This window comes from Lampetra fluviatilis, chromosome 4 (assembly GCF_964198595.1).
Source record: "Lampetra fluviatilis chromosome 4, kcLamFluv1.1, whole genome shotgun sequence".
Lineage (NCBI taxonomy): Eukaryota > Metazoa > Chordata > Hyperoartia > Petromyzontiformes > Petromyzontidae > Lampetra > Lampetra fluviatilis.
This window is the reverse complement of record NC_136278.1, coordinates 22,543,087-22,565,521: the sequence shown is the minus strand read 5'-3', so window position 1 is coordinate 22,565,521 and position 22,435 is coordinate 22,543,087. Positions and strand designations below refer to the sequence as shown.

Here is a 22,435-nt window from a genome sequence, read left to right as displayed (position 1 = left end):
CTATGGCGGAGGAGTATATATTTCCATCGGACAACCACTGTTGATTTCCCCAAAAAGGGGCACTCAATCGGTACTCGACCGCGAACGGAAGATCGGCTGAGTGATGAGTCAAACCCCAACCAGGAATTTAAGTCGCAACTTTCCAGCTGGCCGAATCCTCCCTATAAAGTAGCAACAATTACGACTCCAACACATCAGTGGTGTTGTATAATTGTTCACCTGGATGACCAAATGGAACAGACGCCACTCTTTTTCCTCATCCATAAATCTACCCATCTCACAGCCAATAATTGCGCATTTAGAGTAACAGAATGCGTAATATGTACGCTTCGCATGCGATGTCATGCCGTTGGATAATATGAATGCTAATAATGAGGTGTACACAGTACATATGTAGCGCTGTAGATGGGCTGAAATTACCTGCAATGGCAGACAGGGCCCATCAGGGGCAGTACCTCGTACCGGCAGGGGGTCACTTCATTCCCCAGCCCAAAAGCAGGAGGGGGCTGCGGGGTGTCCTAGGATCCCCCGGGACCCCCCCCTCTCCTGGAACTCTCTGGAAGAGAGGCGTGGCCAGAGGCTGACACAACGGAGAGGTGTATAAAAGCAGGACCTCTCAACAGGTTTTGGGCCAGTCCAAGACAGAAGACCAGCCAGCCTAGGACCCTGGGACCTCTAGCCCCGCTGTCCTTGTAAGGGCCGGGGCTCTGTGAGCCAGTGGTGAGACCCTGGGACTCCTGGCCTGACGTCCTTGTAAGGGACCCGTAGCGTGGCTGGGTCGGGTCAGATAGCCTCCCTTCGTAGCCGGAGGACCTGAGAGCGTAGCCGGTGTTAGGCACATTAGCCCGGAGGCTGTGTTCCTTGGCTATATCAGGGAAGGGCTGTTGCCTGAGTGAAGGCAGGAACTGTTGCCTGAGTGACGGCTGTGGACTGTTGCTGTTGTGCGTTATAAATAAACGCGTTGCCTCTCAAGTGGTCTCCAAGAACTCACTACACATAAAATAGCCTTGGGACCTGGCACACCTGTTTGTGAACGGCAGTTGTGAAGCAAACTGAACGAACGTGTTTATCATCAGCATTAATCACCATTCTTCAACAGACATACCAAAATAAGAAGATTCTTCAACAGACTCTGGTGTTGAGAGACTCTGTATGTAGAAACGCATACAGAGCATGCTTTTCATGAATAAATAATGTTGAATTTGTGCAATGCAAAGGTCGTGGGCCGATGGTTTGTGAAAAAATACATATACAGTACTTTAATATGGAAAAACAGAAACATGTAGACATAGTCTGCATATCTATTGTTTCCTGTATCTTTTTTTCCCGACGAAAATGACTGTTGTTGTGCATTCTTCAACAGGAGCGAGAAGCTTGAGGACAGCTGTAGACCTGAGTAGCTATAGTGGATAGGGGCATCCATACCAGTCAAGGTACTCAACAAGAGTCGAGACAAAATGTGCTCCTTTCACCAACTCACACTGAACGTGTTTATACAAAATTACAGTTAGAAGCATGCTTATCTAGGCTAGCAGACGGTGCATCAACATACATTTCTGTTTGGAGTTTGACAATAGTAGTCAAAAAAATTTAACCTGCTGTTCCTCCCAAGCACTATTTCACACAGCAATAGACTCTGGGGCACACCACATTAGTTGATGAAAAAGTCACGATATGATGCCAATTACTGGTAAGATAGGTAATAATATTACTCGCTTGGCTAATTAAGGAGACAGAGGGGTAAGCTATTTGGTAGACAAAGTCAATCACTGTTGATGTGTCCAGTTTGCGTGGTATGTGTACCTTGAGCTTTAAATTATGGTGTTGATATTGTATTCCACATGGTCTAGTGGTAGGGCATTAGCCACTTGCAGCAGAGGTCTACGGTTAAAATCCAGTGGCTGCCCTAATTAACCCTGCAGGTGTATGAACCATAAATATGCACACCGTCCACTTCACAGTGGATGTTAACATCTCAAAAAGCCATTGTGTTTTGGCGTCATGGCCTAAATTTGTTACATTTTGGAAAAATGACTGGCAAATTTCGACGTCGAAAACCGGGAAAGACCCACGTGGAAGCCACGAGGCTTTCCGGGGTACAAAAGTGAAATAACAATAGCATTGTATGTAATTCTGTATCATGATGATACGGGATTTAAAATGAGATAACAAAAAGCTGCACTGATTTTTCATGTCTCGTTTTCACATATTTTTGAAAGCTCCTCTTATTCGCTAGACAGATCATCTCACATTGTTGAGTTGGAAAAATTTTAAGTAATGCCCCCCCCCTCCCCAGGTGCTATTATCCTACAACTATTAAACACTACTATGTCTGAAGCAAATTAATTTTTTTAGAATTTAAAATTAACCAAGATTGTGCCTCTCAACTATTCTTCTTCATTAACTCCTCGCAATGTGTGCAAGTTAAAATATTGTTGTCATATCTAGGGTGGAGCACTGTTATGTCCTCACTGATTGATAAAAAAAAAACATCGCAAAGCCATTTGAGAGATGATCCAGCTCGTCACTCTGTCATTTATGCTAAACCACCTCCACATGTATCACTCTTTTATCGTTACTACCGTGTCTACTTTCCCCTTGAAGCTGCACTCATTAGTTTCTCCATTCATGTTGAGAACTACAGTACAATATTCGCTCATTATTCGCAATGGATACGTTCCAGAGATGCTTGTAAATATCACATTTTGCGGAGAATATTGGCCTAAAAAAGCCCTATCTTTTGAATGAATAACCATAATACTTAAATAACCTATTAAATACATAAAAATATTACTTTATCTCATTACTTTATCTCACCACTTTCTCGCATCATATTCTCCATCATCACTTTATCTCATCGCTTTCTTTCTCTCTCGATGCAGTTGTACAGAGTTCCAGATGCGATTCGCGGAAAGCCAAAATCGCAGATTGCAAGTTCGTGAAGACTGTCTCATTTCAGCCACATTGTGTTCTACCGCACTGTGGGTCACAAACAACACTTCTCTCGCTGCTTATTTCCTTTGCACTGCTCTACTTTGGAATTCCTTCCCATCGTGTCTTTTCCCCAAGTTCTTACAACCTCGCTCAATGCACGAACATGTATTTATTCTTATAAATTATATCTTCACACTGTCTTGTTTGTAGGCCTCTTGGCGTTTTGAACCTTAGGGCCTGAGCTCAGCAATCCTGATAAAAAAATGTCACCCATAGTTTAGTTTATAAAAAACAATGTCACCCATAGTTTAGTTTATAAAACAGTGTTACGCGTAGTTTAGTTTACACGGAGCAAATAAGAGTGCTTATTTTAGCAAATTTACCATACCATTGTGATCCTGAGCACAATTTGTTTTGAATTGGTTGACGTTGTAGTTTTTTTTTGTTTACCGTTGTGCAAATGGCCCCCATGTCACGCAAGACTGCACTCGGCAAGCCTGGTATTCCCATCATCTGTGGAGTGGAATTTCTGCAGGCAAATGTGTTTTTTTTGCTGTCTCTTTCCCCTTAAGTGAACTTTCCAGTTGAAGTCAGTGTGAAAGCAATGGAATGAACAGATATAGAGTACTGGAATTACTTTCAATGAACACATTTACAAATCTGCTGTTTGTTAATCCACTTCTGGATGAAGGCCTTCCGTGCTGTATCGATCGCGGGGATTGTTTGACCATACTTCATCACGCCTGTCAGTGCAGGTTGGTGAAGAACAGGGGTGGCAGGACTGATTCAGATATCACTCTCCACTGATGTCAGTTGTGGCTGTAAATTGCACTGGGGTCACCGGGTTCATTGTGGTGAGATATTCTCAGAGCATATATGTCAATTTGTGTTATTTACTAATGACATATTTAGAAAAAAACACTTAAAACAAATTAATCAAAATAATGTTAAGCTGGTTGTAATTGTTACGTCCCATATTTGTATTCTATAGTTTAATTTGACACAATATTTACAGTGAAGGAAAAGCCCATGAAATTGTATGGTTAAAGACCCTTCTCAGTCTACCAAATGTCTTGGTTCAGAAAGGCTGTGCCTGTGTCCTGAACTTTTGTACAAATAGGTTTACAAATTTTGATAATCCGATGACGTCTTTTATGTTGATGTGTTCTGTAACGTCTTTTTTTGTATCTTGTTTCTGCTCCACGTGTTATGTTATTTTTACCTGCATTGTTTTATATTAAAACCCCTAAAACAAGGTAAAAAAAAAAATCACAAAACATGTCCAATTAATTTGTATTACCCTCTCAAACAATGGCACCGATATTTTTTAATTTGGCAAATACATTGACAACTACCAACTCTTACGCAAGCTCTCAAAATAATGTTTTGGTCGCATGCTGAGAGAGGTTCGATTCTGTATTCCCTCGCCCAGTGTTGTTCTTGTGTCAGAATTGTCAACAATGGAGAGAGCTGCAATCTACTGACACGGGGTGATCTCAAGGGGAAAGTACGATGTCAATATGTCCCTGGTCCAGTGACTTCATTCAGAAACATGAGGTCTCAGTCCACCTGGCTTCTTTCTAGCCTATTCCCTTTGGAGACACAACAACAACAAAAAGAGAAAACGTAATTTTGTTTTCCCCAAATGTGTCAACACACTTTTGTTCAGTGCATCTCCCAGAAATCCATTAATTCACGCCAGCGCATTGCACAATTTTAATTGCAGTGATTACAATTTTTTGTCGCATCTACTCCATTTTAAGTTGTAGAAATCCATTCTCTGCCTTACAATCTGCTGTTGACATCCAAAACAAGACAACTGCCTGAGAAGATGGCTCAGCCCCACTGTACCACCCATCGCCTTCTGTGCGGCTGCGGTCACAAAGCCTTTAGGGTTTACAAAGGTGACCTTTTTTTTCCAAGACAAAATAAATTCGCGGCGCTAAGCTACAGTACAATTTGCAAGGTTATATCCTTCGTGAGGTGGGCCACCAAAATCGTTAACCGAAATTGGTTGATATTTTTTTGTTCACGATTAAACGTGACATATTTACACTGCGGGTAGTTTGCGGCGATGTGCTGTACACAATGTATGCACAACGGCACAACCATTGCAATACGGTACTATATTATATATGTGTGTATAATAATAATAAAACTCACATTTTCCCCGATACAGTGAGTAAATCTTGCAGCTTTACTTGTGACCCATCGGACAAAGGTGTTGGCCCTGTGCCAGTATTCAGCTGCTGCATTAGCGTTAAATTTTTCCACGTTACATAAGCCTCAGTCTACATTTAGGTCTGGGGATTGGTGCGAGCATGCACGTGGCATATAATCTCTTATTTGTACCAGTCACATTGGCAGGACACGTAGGATTCTGTGGAAATGCCTAAGGCTTAGATTGGACAGAGAGAAAATGTTTTTTAACCTTTATGGAACAAAACAATAAAGTACAATCATACGGTGCAGTGAACAGAAAGCAACACATCATGGCCAATATGTACATGAATTACTAAATGCGGTAGAGAGAATATTGGGGGTGGGTGGGCATGAGACATTTTGGGAGCCACAATTAAATGCGATAGGTGACACGGGATGGTTAGGCAGGGGTGTTAGTTAACACGTGTAAAGCTTCTTGGCAAGGAAAGTAACTTGTTGCCACTGTGGCAGCCTTTTCAGATGTAAATGTAAACATTCTTTTGCAATGCCTGATTCTTATGGTTGTCGTGCACAGTAATGTTCTAAATTACAGTATTGCACTAATTACGTTTCCTTATTGATTTTCATGAGGGCTGAACCAGTGAAAGGTCCACAGGAAACGGAAACAGCGTAAGTTGTGAGTAGGTTGATGGCTCTGCAGTAAAAACCCATTTAACAAGAAACGTATGGTTAATTTTATAAAGTAGCAGAAGCCACAATGCACCTTTTGTCAACAAATGCTGCCCGTGTTAACATCTGCCATCTGCTACCTTGATTGGTCCTAAATCAGGCTGGATAGCTGAGCAATCTGTGCTCTCCACTGAGCCAGCAAATTCTCCTTATAGCTGCCCTGTGATCTCTAGAGAATTGAGGTTTGCTTAAAAGTGAATAAAGACCTCGTGATATTATCTGAGAGGAATCCACTTTGTACAAATCATCATCATCAACCATGTACTGTGATTTTTTTTCTTTTCGGGTTTTCAATAGAAAACAGTAGTGCAGGAAAAAACAACAGAGAGCGATCTCAGTCCACCAATGCAACAATTTCACAAAAACTGATCTCATTGATCAATCTCTTGCCACTCCATCATTCGTCTAGAATATTGACCATCATCCCTTATCGTCATGTTTCCTGCCAAAGTCCACTTTTCTGAACATTGTTATGTTAAACTTAAATCTATTATCTGACCCATGTGTTCCTTTTTCTGTCCAAGTATAATTCCACCTCTTTTGCAGTTAATATAAAAATACATCTAAAAAACATTTTTTGAAAAAAATGTAATGTGTGTGTTTTTCTACTTTCGTCATGCAATCTTCATACATTTGGATAACGTGAGTAATGGATGTAGTTGGCAGAGGACGAGGCTGGGGCATTGAGGAGTGATGAACAGTGACAACTTCCGTGAGGCCACTGGATGTGTGGGGTAGCTATGTAAAAGTGGGGCAGTCTTCTCACCATGTGTTTAACCTCCAAAACACGTAGTAACTTTATTTAAGACAGATTTCTCGACCATCGACCACCTCCAATTAGATTATGGAAAAATATGATTACATATAATTTTGCCTTGCATTCATTGACTATGAAATGCATTTGAATAACAATTTGAAAAAGTTAAACAGAGCTAGAAAACTAATAGACTGTCACAATCGTATCACATGTTTCCATACCTGATTAAATAATGGGATCATGGATGTCTATTGGCTCGAGGAACTTGACCCATGGCATAGAACTGTGCGCGTTATTCCACTACAGAAGCAAGAACATTTTGTACATGTTGGTTTTACCATCTTAAAATATACTGCCGTTTTTGTTTAACCTTAATCTGGGCGTGAACCCAGCCCATCAAGTACCCAATTGACAATTGAAACAACAGTAACTTTGCTTCCATAATAGAGGTTTTTTGGGTTAGATCACGTAAATATATAAATGTGTCGTTAAAACCCGCCACCATCCGACACAGCTAGCTAGTAAGGGTTGTCACGTAAACACAACGTGGTAATTCGTCACAGCACACCGGTGTGTTGGAGAGCCAAGCCACAACATTTACAAACTGAGTACGACGTTTCGCCAGTAATTACAACTAGCTTCATCAGGCGACAGCCAGATTTGTGAAGGCTTACTGTTTCGTTCCTTATATTAATACAATCTAAATGCTTATTTAAAACATGTGGAAGCATATTGAGCACACTGAAACTGTATTTTCAATGGATACCATTCACATACATTATACATTGGTAGGTAGAATTATGGGTGGCATCAAATATAAGCAGAATTATTTTCTCTACAAAATAAAAAATGCCATTAGCAAACTCTTGATTACTAGATATAGCAAACTCTTGATTACTTCTTCTTGTTCATCCATCAAAGTTGATGATGACCATGGCACGTTTGTCATTTTGTTGGGTTTTGATGAGTGCGCAGATGGCTGAAGAGGCCAATCCGAGCCTGGAATTCCCTGTGGCACACTGGACAGGTCAAGGAGGATGTAGAGCTCTGAGGTGCAGCCACACGTCCTTCCTTGGTAGATATGCGCTGCTGCCTCTTCAAGATGGCACAGGAGCTTCTCCTACTCTCACAGAGGACTGCACCGTCCTGTACTTTTCTTCTCCAGGCAGGTCGGTCCTGTGCTAGGGATTCCCAGCTTTTCAGGTCGAATCCAATGCTCTTCAAGGAAGCTTTAAGGGTGTCCTTATAGCGCTTTTTGGGGCCACCTTGTGCTCGCTTGCCATTCTTCAGCTCGCCAAAGAAGACTTGTTTTGGAAGTCTCGCGTAGGGCATTCTGGTCACGTGGCCAGTCCATCTAAGCTATTCCTTCGCAAGCAAGGTGTAGATGCTGGGGATATTTGCCTTGCTGAGGACTTCCGTGTCAGGGATTCTGTCTTGCCACTTGATCCTCAGCAGTTTCCTCAGACAGCTCAAGTGGAGATGATTCAATTTCTTGGAATGGCGCTGGTAAACTGTCCAGGCTTCGCACCCATACAGAAGAGTTGGTAAGACAACAGCCCGGTAGACCTTCAGTTTTGTCTCTTGCTTGATGCCAGTCCTTTCCCATACCGAGTCACGTAGACGTCCAAAGGCTGCACTGGCCTTGACAATCCTGATGTTAACTTCATCATCTATGTGCACAGCGCGAGACAGTGTACTACCAAGGTAAATAAACTTGTCAACGGCTGAAAGCTTTTGCCCATTCACAAAGATGGTTGGCTCAGTGTAGGGTTTCCCAGGAGCAGGTTGGTATAGGACTTCAGTCTTCTTTGTGCTGATTGTTAGGCCGAAGTTGTTGCAAGCTGAGGAGAGGTGGTCCATACTGTCCTGTAGATCTTTATTTGAGCCAGCAGCCAGAGCACAGTCATCAGCAAACAAAAGTTCTCGAACAGTGACTTCCTCCACTCTAGTTTTGGCTTGCATCCTCCGCAGATTGAATAGCCCACCGTCAAAACGGTAGATGAAGTTAATCCCAGTGTTGTGGTTCTGGAATGAATCTTTCAGCATGGCAGAAAACACCATGCTGAAGAGCGTTGGCGCTAAAACGCAGCCTTGCTTCACCCCGTTTGTGATTGGGAACGGATCAGAGAGTTCTTGCTGGTCTCTGACGCTGGCCATCATACCATCATGGAGATTGCGCACGATGCCAATGAACTTGTCTGGACACCCATACTTGGCCATGATTTTCCATAGGCCCTCCCGGCTGACTGTGTCGAATGCTTTTGTTAGATCAACGAAAGCCATATATAGATCAACATTTTGTTCTTGGCATTTCTCCTGTAACTGCCGGGCAGTAAATACCATGTCAGTGGTTCTGCGGTCTTTTCTGAAACCACACTGACTCTCAGGTAGCAGACCCTGGTCTAGGTTGACAATTAGGCGGTTCAGAAGGATTCTTGCCAAGATTTTGCCAGCGACTGATAGTATGGAGATCCCTCTATGGTTGTCGCAGTCCTGCCGATTGCCTTTCCTTTTATATAGATTGATTATAGTAGTATCCTTGAACTCCTTGGGAACGGCTTCTAATTTCCACAGAGACGGGAAGAGGTCGGTCAGTTTCTCGACTAAGCGAGGCCCTCCAGCCTTGTAGATTTCTGCTGGAATGGCATCGGACCCTGGAGCTTTGCCTGATGAGAGGAGTGTTATGGCTTTGCTGGTTTCCTCAATGGATGGTAGAACCGCCAGGGACTGGTTTATTTCAACTTGAGGCAGTCTCGCAATTGCCTCCTCATTTATGCATGATGGCCGGTTGAGGACCGCGCTGTAGTGTTCGACCCACCTTGCAAGTATTTTGTCCTTATTATTTGGTTCTTTCGGTTAAGTCACGTCTAAAGATAAAATAATAAATTAAATTAACTAATAGAATACGACGTTTCGATTGCAACACAAGCAATCATCATCAGGTATAATGAAATAGCGACATAATATCTAACCAGAAAACTATAGACAGACATATTAGCAGACAGATATCACAAGATACATACATAGCGAGAGCAACACAGGTGACAGAGAGGGGTGATCGTCTCTGTGGGGTGGCCTTAAATAGACAGAGGGGGGGCGGAGGCAGAGAGAGGGAGGGGGGTTAGAAAAAATTAGCATATCAATGAGTGGTCCAAAAGAAAACGTGGTGCTGCGAGTACGATGGCACAGCAAGCAAGCCTGAAAATCAGGAGAAAGACACACTAAAATTAAATAACCTAGTAAAATATCGAAATGTAATGTAATACAACACAGAGGGTCGGTCAACACACAATTAACGCATAGCCTGGTTGATTACGTATTTTTGTCCTTCTCCGTGAGGAGTGTTGTTCCATCTGAATTCAGGAGAGGTGAAGTTCCTGAGTGTTGCGGACCATAGACCTGCTTGAGTGCATAATAGAGGCACTTGGTGTTGTTACTGTCAGCGTAGGATTGAATCTCCTCAGCTTTTGCGCACAGTCAGGCGTCTTGCATGACTCTGAGTCTCTGCTGGACAATCCTGTGAATGTTGAGGAAGGCAGTTTTCTTTAAACTTGAGCTGCTGTCATTCAGATATGCTTTATGCAGGCGGTGTTTTTCGTCAAGGAGTGCTCGGATTTCTGCATCGTTCTCATCAAACCAATCTTGATGTGTACGTAATGGAACACCAAGTGATTCAAGGGCTGTAGAATGCAGCACGGTCTTGAGAGCAGTCCAGTCTGCCTCAGCGTCTGTATGCTCGAAGCTTAGAGACTCCAGGTGATGGTCTAGAGCCTCAACAAAGGCCAGTCTGGTGTGTTCCTGTTGTAGGCAAGTGATGTTAAGACGCTTGACACGTCTTTTTCCTTGTAGGCGTCTGGGAGGCTTAATCCAGATGTTAAGTTTGGAGATGATGAGACGATGGTCAGTACAACATTCAGCACCACACATTGCCTTGGTCACCCTGACATCGTGCCGGTCGCTCCTCCTCATGATGACGTAGTCAATCAAGTGCCAGTGGTGTGAACGAGGATGCATCCATGAAGTTTTCTTGCGCTTTGGTAGTTGGAATATCGTGTTGGTGATGAGCAGGTCAGCAGTAGAAGACCGTTGCTGTTACATTTTCCAATGCCATGTGCACCTATGACTCCATTCCATGATTGATGGTCACTTCCAACTCTGGCGTTGAAATCACCCAGTATCAGGAGTTTGTCCGAGCTGGCTGTGGCAGCAATAATGACTTCCAGGTCATTATAAAACTTGGTTTTGATCTCGTCAGAGTTGGTCATGGTAGGGGCATAGGCACTGATGATGGTGGCCGCATTTTTACCCAATAGGTGGAGCTGTAAGGTCATTAAATGGTCGTTTATCCCCTTGGGTTGACTTGCGAGTTGGTTGACCAGGTGGTTTTTTACTGCAAAACCAACACCAACATCACGTCTCTCCTCCTGGCCTCGTCCGCTCCAGAAGAATGTGTAACCTGCACCCACTTCAGTCACTTGCCCAGTATCGGCCAGTCGGGTCTCACTAAGGGCAGCAACATCCACATTGTATCTGGCTAGCTCTCTGCCCACGAGGGCGGTGCGTCTCTCAGGTCTTTTTGATCCAGATGTGTCCATCAAAGTGCGCACATTCCAGGCGCCAACAGTGAGTGGTATCACTTTGGTCTTTTTCATTTTATTTGTTTTTCTTTGTGTTTTTAGACCGCAAGTATGGGATCCCGCCAGCTGCGGTAGGCTGGCCAGGATGTTTTGAAGCAGACAATGTTTAGGGTACCTTTTCTAACCCTTTCCTCACTACGGAGGTGAGCAGTGCGATCCTGAATAGGGCTGCTCAGTCGCTCAGGGTGCTGCCGGACTTCACTGCTGCTTCGGTCCAGTGAGGGAACGACCAATATCCTGAGCCGCCTGCGTGCAGGTTTGCGGCTACAGCTTCCAGCATATCCGTGCCTGCTGCTTCGTCGCTCACCCATCGCCACAGGACTTGGATAATGACGATGGTAAAAAAGTGCCATGACTTGCACAGAGAACTTGGATTTAAGTGAGGGTGATTTGCGCAGCATTCAACCTCACTCTCTCGACCAGCCCCATCTGTACCCAGTGGCAAGACGTAGTCAAGACGACTGGAGATGGTCCTGGTTGCAGTGGAAGGTCCAAAGACCCGTTTTGGTGGAATTTCCTCCACCAGGGGTTCCACACGCCCAGGCTCAGACAAGCTGAGTTTTCCGGGTTAGTTAACCGCCGCCCGGGGTTCGGCGTTGGCAGCTGCTGACTGTAGCGACTCACCAGGGATGTTGAGCCTGGTGTGTTGTCAGCTGCTGACTGTAGCGACTCACCAGGGATGTTGAGCCTGGTGTGTTGTCAGCTGCTGACTGTACCGACTCACCAGGGATGTTGAGCCTGGTGTGTTGTCAGCTGCTGACTGTAGCGACTCACCAGGGATGTTGAGCCTGGTGTGTTGGCAGCTGCTGACTGTAGCGACTCACCAGGGATGTTGAGCCTGGTGTGTTGGCAGCTGCTGACTGTACCGACTCACCAGGGATGTTGAGCCTAGTGTGTTGTCAGCTGCTGACTGTACCGACTCACCAGGGATGTTGAGCCTGGTGTGTTGGCAGCTGCTGACTGTAGCGACTCACCAGGGATGTTGAGCCTGGTGTGTTGTCAGCTGCTGACTGTACCGACTCACCAGGGATGTTGAGCCTGGTGTGTTGTCAGCTGCTGACTGTACCGACTCACCAGGGATGTTGAGCCTGGTGTGCGCCTACGGTAGCAGCTAGAGGGCCGGGCCAGATGGAACAAGCCTGAGGCACAACTAGCTGGTCAGACATCAGATATATTGCGAAGAGCATAGTGTTTATATGGAGTTATTGTGCCAATAACATCTGATAATTAAGCACGACCAATGCTGACGAGACCCCAAAGATCCCATCTGGTTCTATTTGCTTAAATTCAACTGGATATTGGTGTGGAAAACCATTTAAGCATGTTGTATGTGGGAACTCAGAACGGGGTTCTATATATATGTTCAAGCTAAACTACCACAAAGGAGTATGAAACTGCTTTTTCGTAAATAAGTGACCTTGGCGAGATGTTAACTATCTCGCCTGGTATACAGGAGGTCTTGGGTTCGATTCCGACCCTGACGCCTGCTGTGTATTTGGAGTTTGCACGTTCTCCCCGTGGGCGTGTGGATTTTTCTCTGGGTCCTCTGGTTTTTCCCTCCACGTTTAGAGTATTTGGCTGCTGTACATTTGGACGTGATAAGCCACTTCGTTGAGCCATCATTTGTGACCACGGTGGCTTCTGAAAAAGAGCTAAGTAGCCCAGTGGGCCTTACCTGGTAAAATAAAACAAGATATAATAGCCGACGATTCGGGCAATGGCCCTTCATTTGATGTGCTGTGAAAAGGACAATCTTCCGACACGTTGTCTGGTTAGGGTATTAGTCATGTTAAGGCCACACAGTGTTGTTATTGGTGACTGTGTTCGCGTGTTTTGTTTATTGTGCTTTTCAACTACTGCCAACGTAGCAGCAGCATCACCACCAAATAATGTATTCCACGTTAACTATTTTGGTTGCGAAATTAAAGCGACATTTTTTTATTTACGTAAAAACACAATACGTACGGGGACATTGCGAACAAGGTTATGCGGCGCGACACGAAACACGCTTTGCGGCACTCGAGGTCACCCGGGATTTAGCTGGCGTTGCTTATTCGTTGTACGAAATACAATTAGAGCCGTCTCCGCTCAGCGCTAGGACGTTAGTCCGAAAGGGGAGCTTGAGATTGGAATTCCTAGCGCGCTTAAGCACGGGCGCGCGCCCCCTCGCCCTCCGCCCCCCGCCCCTCGCCCCCCGCCCCTCGCCGCCCGCCCATCGCCCCCCGCCCCTCGCGACGTCTTCAATCGGGCGCACAGTGAACCAATGGTAGGGGCCGAATCGGGCCCGACACCACGTGCTTGAAACAAGCCAATCGTGTCGCGGAGTACGGCGTCCGTAGCCCCCACCACTAGCCCCATCGTTGCCACCCCATGCGGCGTCCGTACGAGCGCCATCATAGGTAGGGGAGAGCCACAGTTATATCGGAGACCGAACCCTACGTCAATAAATAAATGAAATGTCACCCCTCCCCCGCATGTCACAAGATCGTCGATGTAACAGTTAAAACGTGTATCAAAAGGGGCGTCAAGTGTACGATCAACAAATGCAATGCAGCTATTGAGTCCATGTTACCCCTTAGGAAGATGGCTACCGGAACTCACTAGAATAAATAGTAACATTTTCTTACGTGCCAAAATATCGATTAAATATAATAATAATAAAACGACGTGCGTACAATGGAATTTACAGTACCACAACACTGTCAGTGTTTTTTTTATCCCTTAGAAACATGGCCACCGGACGTGCTCAACATTGTCGAGAGTTTTGCCGGAAGTAGCTGCGTCCACGCGCCGCAATGCACGCCGGGTAGTCGGCCCGGCCGGGAGAGGCGAGATGGCGGCTCCGGGCAGGAGGAGGCGGCTGAGGCTACGAGACCACAGCGGCTGCTCGCAGTGGCTGTGAGGAGCGAGCGAGCGAGCTAGGCTTGAGCAGAGAGAGATCAAAAATATATAAACAACACGCGGAGCAGAGAGCGGCGTCGCTGGTGGCGCTCTCGTGCCTTGTGAGCATCCACAGCAGGAGCGACGAGGTGAGGAGATGCAGAGGGGGCTGGGGGGTCAGGCGCCGCTTGGCCTCTGCTGCTGCTGTTATTCTATTACGCGCAGTAAAACACGCAACGTAATGTGAGTGTAGTGACAAGTTAACTGTGCTGTCGTCCTGCATATTACGCAGAGGCTGCAGTGTTTAACGTTGGTACCGTTGACGTATAACCAGCGTGCGACGTGTTTCGTACGTGTACTGTCAGCGGTGTGGATATGGTACAGTGTTGTATTATGGTGCTAATAGAACACAGATCCTCCACTGTTCGTGCAGCGCCGTGCGTATTACACAGACGTGCATTCCCTGTGTCAGTTCACTGCTGCGTTGGTGAGTCTACCTTGCATAGCAAGTTTTCAAGGCTACGAGGCTACGTGGTTGGGCAGCAGAGGGCAATTCAGCAGAATGCATTGCTATTCTGTACTGTACTTCCAAGTGATCGTGTTAATGGGTCCCTACTTTAATCAACTGAACGGCGTGGTGAAGTATGGCCAAATAATCACTACGACACGGACGGATGACTGTACATTTATAAACAGTGGTAATGCTCTACAGTACCTATGGAGCACAACATGCTGTAGTCATACGATGAAACATAATGGAATAGAAAAGTAGACAATGTCCTCCGAAACGTCGTGATTTTTGTTTTTATTTTATTTTACTTTCTGCGTGGCTTTACCGAAAGAACCTAAGAAGATAGACAATGTCTCTATATCTCCACATGAAGAATTGAAGTGTTTTACACGACCCAACGACCCCACTGGCTGTCTGTGAGTGCATAATTCCGGCAAGATTGACTAAATACAAGCAAACTGAACCGCTTGCAACGTAATGTCTCAATAGCAAAGTCAGGCTTGCTTGAATCAATGCTGGTGAACTGCCAAATATAATAGGCAAGGGCATGGGTCCTATTCCGATGCAAAACATATAATACTACCACACACTCATCGGCGTCGTTGTGGAGCATATGAGTAACAAAATAGTTCAGCGGGCAACGCGTCCCCTTAATATTTTCTGTTTCACTTGTTCATAATCAACGTTTTTTGGGTTTAGATCGCGTTATTTATAAATGTGTCGTAACCCTCCACCGCCCGACACGGCCAATCAGTAAAAAACTGTTTCACTTGTATTTGGTCAATTCCTCTGAAATGATGCACAAGTCCGTGGGGCCATTGATTTGTTAAAAAATGTATTACTCTTCATTTTTACGTGGGGAGACGGATATATTGTCTTAGCAATTTTGTCACTCATAATTTCGACGACACAGGTTATTTGTATTATTGATTGGACATGGTAAACATTGTATATACAAATAAATACTTCTACAGTTATTTAGTAATGTTACCAATCTTAATACTGTGAGACATGGAAAACTGCTTATGTATTATACATACAATACATATAAACTATTTCACAGGTAGTTAAAAATACAGTACTCTACAATAATGTATTGAATTTGATAGTAATAGTATGCACTATTTAACGCATGTCTTCCAGTGCTTATTCTGTACTTCTATTGTTAACCACAATAAACATTCAGTATGCCTTAAATTATTATACTGCATAGGCTTCACTCGTTTTATGCGGAAGATGCGTTCCAAAAAAAGGCGCAGAGCGAAACCACACGAGACTGCTACCTTGCCGATTTGCGCACACAATACACAAACAATGTTTACCACGTCCGATCACATAACCGCATATGAGTGAAATCAAACCGAAGCCGCATAAAGCGAGTGAAACGTGTTCTATTAAAAAAATAATCTATGCTTCGAGTGTCCTGGCTGGCTTGCTGGCTGGGCTCCTTTCCACCCCAGCAGAAACTCTGTTGTTGTTAGTGACTGCCGGCCATTGTCTCCAAACTAGCTGAGTACTTGGCGAAATGGATTTTCAACGTAACATATTAACATTGAATTGAACATTCGAAAGAATGGATTACGATACTAAAGAGGTGGGTGTAATGAATTCAGAAGACGGAGACACTGTTTATTTAAAATTGCTCTCACTTTTCAATTTGTGCTCCTAGTAATGTAATTATTTAACCATAATATTACGTAAACTCTAGAGAATATAATAATAAAAAACCTAAATACATGCCATTGCCATTCTATCACATAAAAAAGCAGATTACGTTTAGTTTCCCGAGTGCAGAATTGTGAGAAGAGTTAAAATGACAGCTATTTCTTAATTTCCATTGCAGAATGCGGTAACGGGCTCTCTATTGGTTTTTCGATCGTAATTATTTGCTCATGCTGTAACTTAAAATGTGGTGTTCAAACACCATATGTTATTATTGGTAACATTACTGTATTGTGTTTTGTAGGCTATTCATGATAGAGGTTTTTGGGTTAGATCGCGTAAATATATAAATGTGTCGTTGAAACCCGCCACCACCCGACACAGCCAACTAGTAAGGGTTGTCACGTAAACAAAACATGCCAATTCGTCACTTGTGTTGGAGAGTCAAGCCACAACATTTACTAGAGAGCCAAGCCACAACATTTACTGTGTGGCTTAGCTCTCCAACACACCGGTGTGCTGTACTAGTGACGAATTAGCATGTTCTGTTTACGTGACAACCCTTACTAGTTGGTTGTGTCGGGTGGTGGCGGGTTTTAACGACACATTTATATATTTACGCGATCTAACCCAAAAACCCCTACCATGGATGATATTGGTCGCGAAGGCCTACTTGTTAAATTGTAGGCTATTATAAATACAGTAAGTGCAGATTATTTTTGTTACAGTACTGAAAGATTACGTGCTTGCTTGTTTTTTACTTGAATAGCAAACCATACTTGTCACATCACTTCCACTTATATTAACAGTTCATTCAAATTATACCATTTGAATTTATAAATCACATTTTCTAATTAGCTAGTATGAATTGTTTACATGTCTATCTTTAATTTATATTGCTACTGTATGACAAATTTTTGTTAATCCTTTTTTATTCATAATGGAAAATATTAATTCCACTGAATAGGTATTGATTTTAACATGTAATACTACTTGTCAAATGTTTAAATTCATATTACATGTTTACAGCAAAGGCATGTCACATTTAATCTATTTTCATTTCGTGCAGTTCACGTTCAATGACTTGTACGGTTCATGGAATCACTCACGTATCATTTACATGCAGTGCCTATGCACATATCTTGGTGGTGGTGCTTGTCAACGTTTGTACAGTACCACTGGCCCGTACTGGTGGTCAGTAGCTTGTTTACACAACACGTTAAATGTGTGCTTTATCCTTTCTGTGCTTGTTTCATGCCCGTGTTCTGCCATTCCCTTGACTCAATAAGGAAAGCCCATGTTATAATTGGTGGATCCAAGCCAAGACCTCTGGTACCCATTTATCCATGCCTTCTCCAGAAACGGTCATGCTATTACTGTGACCCCCGTGACCATAATTCACTAAACCAAAACATGATCGAGCGCAAGCGCATAATAACACTTGGCAAGAAAAATCTCTCGTAGATTTTCTCTGTAAATAACTTTAATTTTTTTTTAAACATTGCACCGTGCCTGCAATTAATGTACATTTAAAATGGACGCAATAAGTTAAAAGTTATCTGGCAGCATTTATACTTTGCATGGTTAATGCATGCAGGCCACGGAATGCGGTAAACAATGACAACGCTGTGCGAAACTACGTCAGCCCCCGAGGTAGCAGCGTGTATGCTCCGTAGCGTGGTGTGTTCTGGATTGTACGGCTCCGTGAGGGTCGGGCCAGTTTTCGCCACGTGTTCTTCAAAAGAGGTTAGCAAAGGTTGATTCACTATACAAATTGTCATCTCACGTTAAGGTAAATGCACGTACTTTTTTTCCCAAGCGTAATCACCTTCGATTATTGATAGAAGGTATAAATATAAAAAAATATAAAGTGTATTCAAATGATTAATTATCCAAAGACGGCTATTGTCCGAGCAAATGACGCTCCAAGATTGATGTCTTGTACTGTACATATTGTTTTATTTGTATTCCATATTGGATTGGTGATCAACATGAATAGCAGGTTGTCTTTGGTTGTTTCAGGGCTAAGCTATATTATGAGCAGTGCAACAAAAATTCAGAATCAAATTCTTTATTTTTACTGGAGGAATACGATGAGCTATGAAGCTCTTTTTCATAGATGTCCTGTAGAACACCTTCAACCTGCACTGGCCAGCAGTGTGAAGTATGGTTATATAACCCTCACAAACCACATGGTATGGGGAAGCAAGCAGTGGAAACCTCTAATTTAAGGAAAAACAGATGACACGGTTGAATAGACGACAACCACAGTGACAGGTTAACGTACAAAGATTTATATAATTTTTTCGTAATTTTTTTGTGATTCAAATTTAAGGTTAAAGTATGTTTCATTGTTGAAGTACAGGGTCCCCTCAGATATGTTGCAATGAGCTTTCTCTGCATCCTATTTGCAAAGTACACAGTAATACACGAGCTAAATAGATGTTTTATTTACACCACTCCCCACCACTCAGCCTCACCTATATGAATTCCCAATTAAAGTGCCTGTTTTGGCCAGACACTAGGCCACTTTGGGTATGGAAAGTGGGTGAGAGTGACGATGGCTTTTGGTATTTTGTACTTATTTCGCATAATGCGCAGCTAGCCATGCGAATTGGAGGTGTGGGAAAGGACAACATCCTAAATCCAAAAAAAGCTTTTGTAAAGAAATTAGTTTTCAATCTAAATTTAAAAGTCCATATCTGCAGTGGATTCCTAATATCGGAAGGAAGAGCGTTCCAGACGGCGGCAGAAGCGCATCTTAAAGCACGTAATACAGTGACCAGCTTTGTTTGATGGTTAGCCAAAAGCTGCTGCTGTGACAATGACCAGAGTTTGCATGATGGGTAGATAGGTTGAACCACTGGAACTAAGATCTGTAATTTGTGGCAACATGATGGGCTGAGCATTTCACTGTTCTGGGTACTCTTTAAGACTCATGGAAACATTTAACGGGTCAGAACAGTGAGAATCAATTGCTGACCTTGTGCACTTTTTGTCAAAAAAATGCATTTTACATAAATGTCAAATATAATATCAAAAGTGCATAAATCTGTTTATGCACATTGTGGGAGAGCCACTATCATCGTATTAGAGTACTTGCAGGTATTTATTTACTTATGGCGAAGCATTACGTGGACAACAACATTATTTACCTCATGCTATTTTTATTTCCTAATGTTTTTATTCTATTCAGTGCTTAAACAATAAATAATATATATTTTCCCCGAGTATTGGAGCACAAGGTAAATCAATGTTCGGGTTTTTTCTCATGTATCTAATTTGGGTTCAAATGTATTTAGCATCTGGCAGAAAATCACATTCTAAGGTTACTTCTTGGAAAATACAACATGCTGCACTCGTTTATTCAAATTTTTAACCTTAATTAGGCTATTGTTAGGTTTAGGCTCATATAAGCCTCGTAATTAAATAAGATTCACTCGAATTCACCCTCTTATGTAAATAAGAAATTGGGCCAATTAAAAGCCAAAATGGAGATGTCCCACAATGAGTGTGGTTGTTGACACTGGTGAACATGCCTTATGCCACTGACACTGTAAACTGACATTACCTTGGGCTAAGCATTACGGTCCGATATGTTTAAAATGCAATTTTTCTCACTTGGCATTTTTTTAGCGCCCAAAAACATCTTGCTTCATTTTACTATTCTTAGAAATCCACATTAACTTTAAAGTATGTATTTTTATTAAATGTATTTTTGCAAACACAAATGCAATTCTGATTGAAGTATGTTTATTACATATCTGGATAACAGGATTTATAGTATACAGTGTGTTCTACAATGTTCAACACGGCAGAAATTATATTGTAGATTCCGTTCTCAGATCAAAACTTTATTGGTTCACAATTAAGAAGGAAATTACACCACGCATTGCAATTTCACCATTACCGTCTTATCATGTGACAAATAATTAGCAACACATTTTAGTTTGTATGGGACAGCAAACACTTATTAAAACTAATGTTGCCTCAGAATTGATTATTGCACGATTTTATTTTTCTGTTACTCATTTAAAATGCCCTTTTCATTGTAAGGATGTCATTGTTAAATAATGGTTTGTACAGCACTAGAGCTAAATAGGTGTCCATAAATGGATTAATGACAACTTTCCTGGGTTGTATAACAGCCGCTTTCTCCATGGCAATACCTCACTTTGCATTTGCTATGTTTAGTACTGTATAGTGTCATATGAAGTTAATTTATAGTGTGCATTACCATGGCCTACTGAGCAATGCCCACTTTTTAATGTGGGTGTGTTATGCAATTTTTTCATGTCTATAGTTTTGCTTTCAGTGTTTTATTTCTACTTGGTTTTATATTATTTTGTTCTCAGATTTTATGTACATATTGTGCTTTTGTCAGTTTAACACGTAGGCTTTCACGACCAATATCATCCCTAATAGAGGTTTTTGGGTTAGATTGCGTAAATGTATAAATGTGTCGTTGAAACCCGCCACCACCCAACACAGTCAACTGGTAAGGGTTGTCATGTAAACAGAACATGGCAATTCGTCACTAGTACAGCACACCTGTGTGTTGGAGAGCCAAGCCACAACATTTACAAACTGAGTACAACGTTTCGCCAGTAATTACCACTAGCTTCATCAGGCAACAGCCAGATTTGTGGAGAAGTCTTACTGTTTCGTTCCTTATATAGAGGCGTAGATGTGTTGACCACCCTTTCTGCGCTCTTGCACAATGTGGGGGGGGGGGGATGGATTACTGAGGCAACGTTCATTATGCATGTGCATTATGCGAGCCCTTTGAACTTGTCCTTCCTGTCTATTGTGTTTATTAAAATAGCTCTACCAACGGTAATCCTTATTGAAGTACGCTGCCGTTTGTAGGCATGCATTTAAATAATGTATTATTTGATAATTCACTTCCACGCAGCACTAATTGAAAGAAATCAAAATAACTTTAACCGTTCGGATAGCTACCGTCTTAGTGCTGCGTGGAAGCGAATAATCAAATAATACATTATTTAAATGCATGTCTACAGACGACAGCGTACTTCTATTGTGGTTGTGCTTTTGTCTGTTCAATATCATGCATTACAGAATTATATCCAATAATTTTAATTTTAATGTGAATGAACATTGTCATCTGGTCTGTTTTGGTTTATTAGCTTGTCAAATTTTGAGATTCTGAGGATTCAAATCGGTACAGTTGCATAGGTTTTGGTTGACTTATATTATTCGTATGCATACTTCACTGCTCTACAGCCAAAACAGTTTATCAAAGCGGTAGCACTGTTGATCAACACCTTATGTAATCAAAATACAGTGCAGTAGTTGAACCTTGTTGAGTTAATTATGTCAAAGTAACTGAAGTCCTGCAATTACTTGCTCACACCACTTGATGGATCGATGTGTCTCCACTGGAGGGAGCTCTCGAGATTTGTTTAGAGGCTCTGGCCTTCTCTTCCATGCTGGCCAGACATCTTGGATGAGGTTGGAGTACCTAACTACGTGACCTGCTGATAAACCGACTGATGTACCCATTTATATTTCTGGGTGGATAGAGGTTGGGGGGATTTAAGAAACTTGCTCCGTTGTTTTAGCTTCTGCACAGGAAGATCGAATCGACCGGTCTACCTCTGAATTGCAAGTCCATTGGTATAACCTATGCACCACGGCATAATGCCATCAAGTTATTTACGAGCAGAAAAAAATGTCTGCAGCATCAACTGAGATGTTTATGTTCAACAAAAAATTATGTGAGTTACAATATGGCTTTTTTTATGAAACCGAATAATAACAGTGCTATATTGTGAAACTATTTTCTTTCATGATATTGCAATTAAATTGGCCTTAAGATAGTGTTTTCGCTGGATTATTTGTCTAATTATTGACTTCGTCACATGCCTTTTTTATAGAAATGTGTGATGTCATACCAAATTCTCAGTATCCACATATTTAATTTTCTGTCAACCCATGTGACATCCTGATTACCAATTTCGGTTTGATTTAGCTAAAAATTGCATCGTTCATGGGGCATAACCTTGGTACTCTTGTGCAATATTTTTTGTTCCAGATTTTTCCACCTGATGGCAGATATATCACATGTACATTTTGGCAGTGCCCTTGCACAACTGCACATTGGATGAACAGTGAACTGTTGATGTTATTTGTGCTTAC

General features: G+C 42.6%; 1 protein-coding gene and 1 pseudogene across 3 annotated transcripts in view; one reads left to right on the top strand and one right to left on the bottom strand.

The window, feature by feature from the left end:
• Positions 1-7,528: 7,528 nt before the first annotated feature.
• Positions 7,529-11,235, bottom strand: LOC144931401 (uncharacterized; annotated as a pseudogene).
• Positions 11,236-14,020: 2,785 nt separating this feature from the next.
• Positions 14,021-22,435, top strand: part of LOC144931681 (nuclear receptor coactivator 2-like) — a 96,898-nt gene continuing 88,483 nt past the window's right edge. For all 3 annotated transcript variants that reach the window (XM_078855826.1, XM_078855827.1, XM_078855825.1), the window contains exon 1: positions 14,021-14,249. The gene's annotated coding sequence lies outside the window, so the exon portion shown is untranslated. The remainder of the gene's footprint in view (positions 14,250-22,435) is intronic.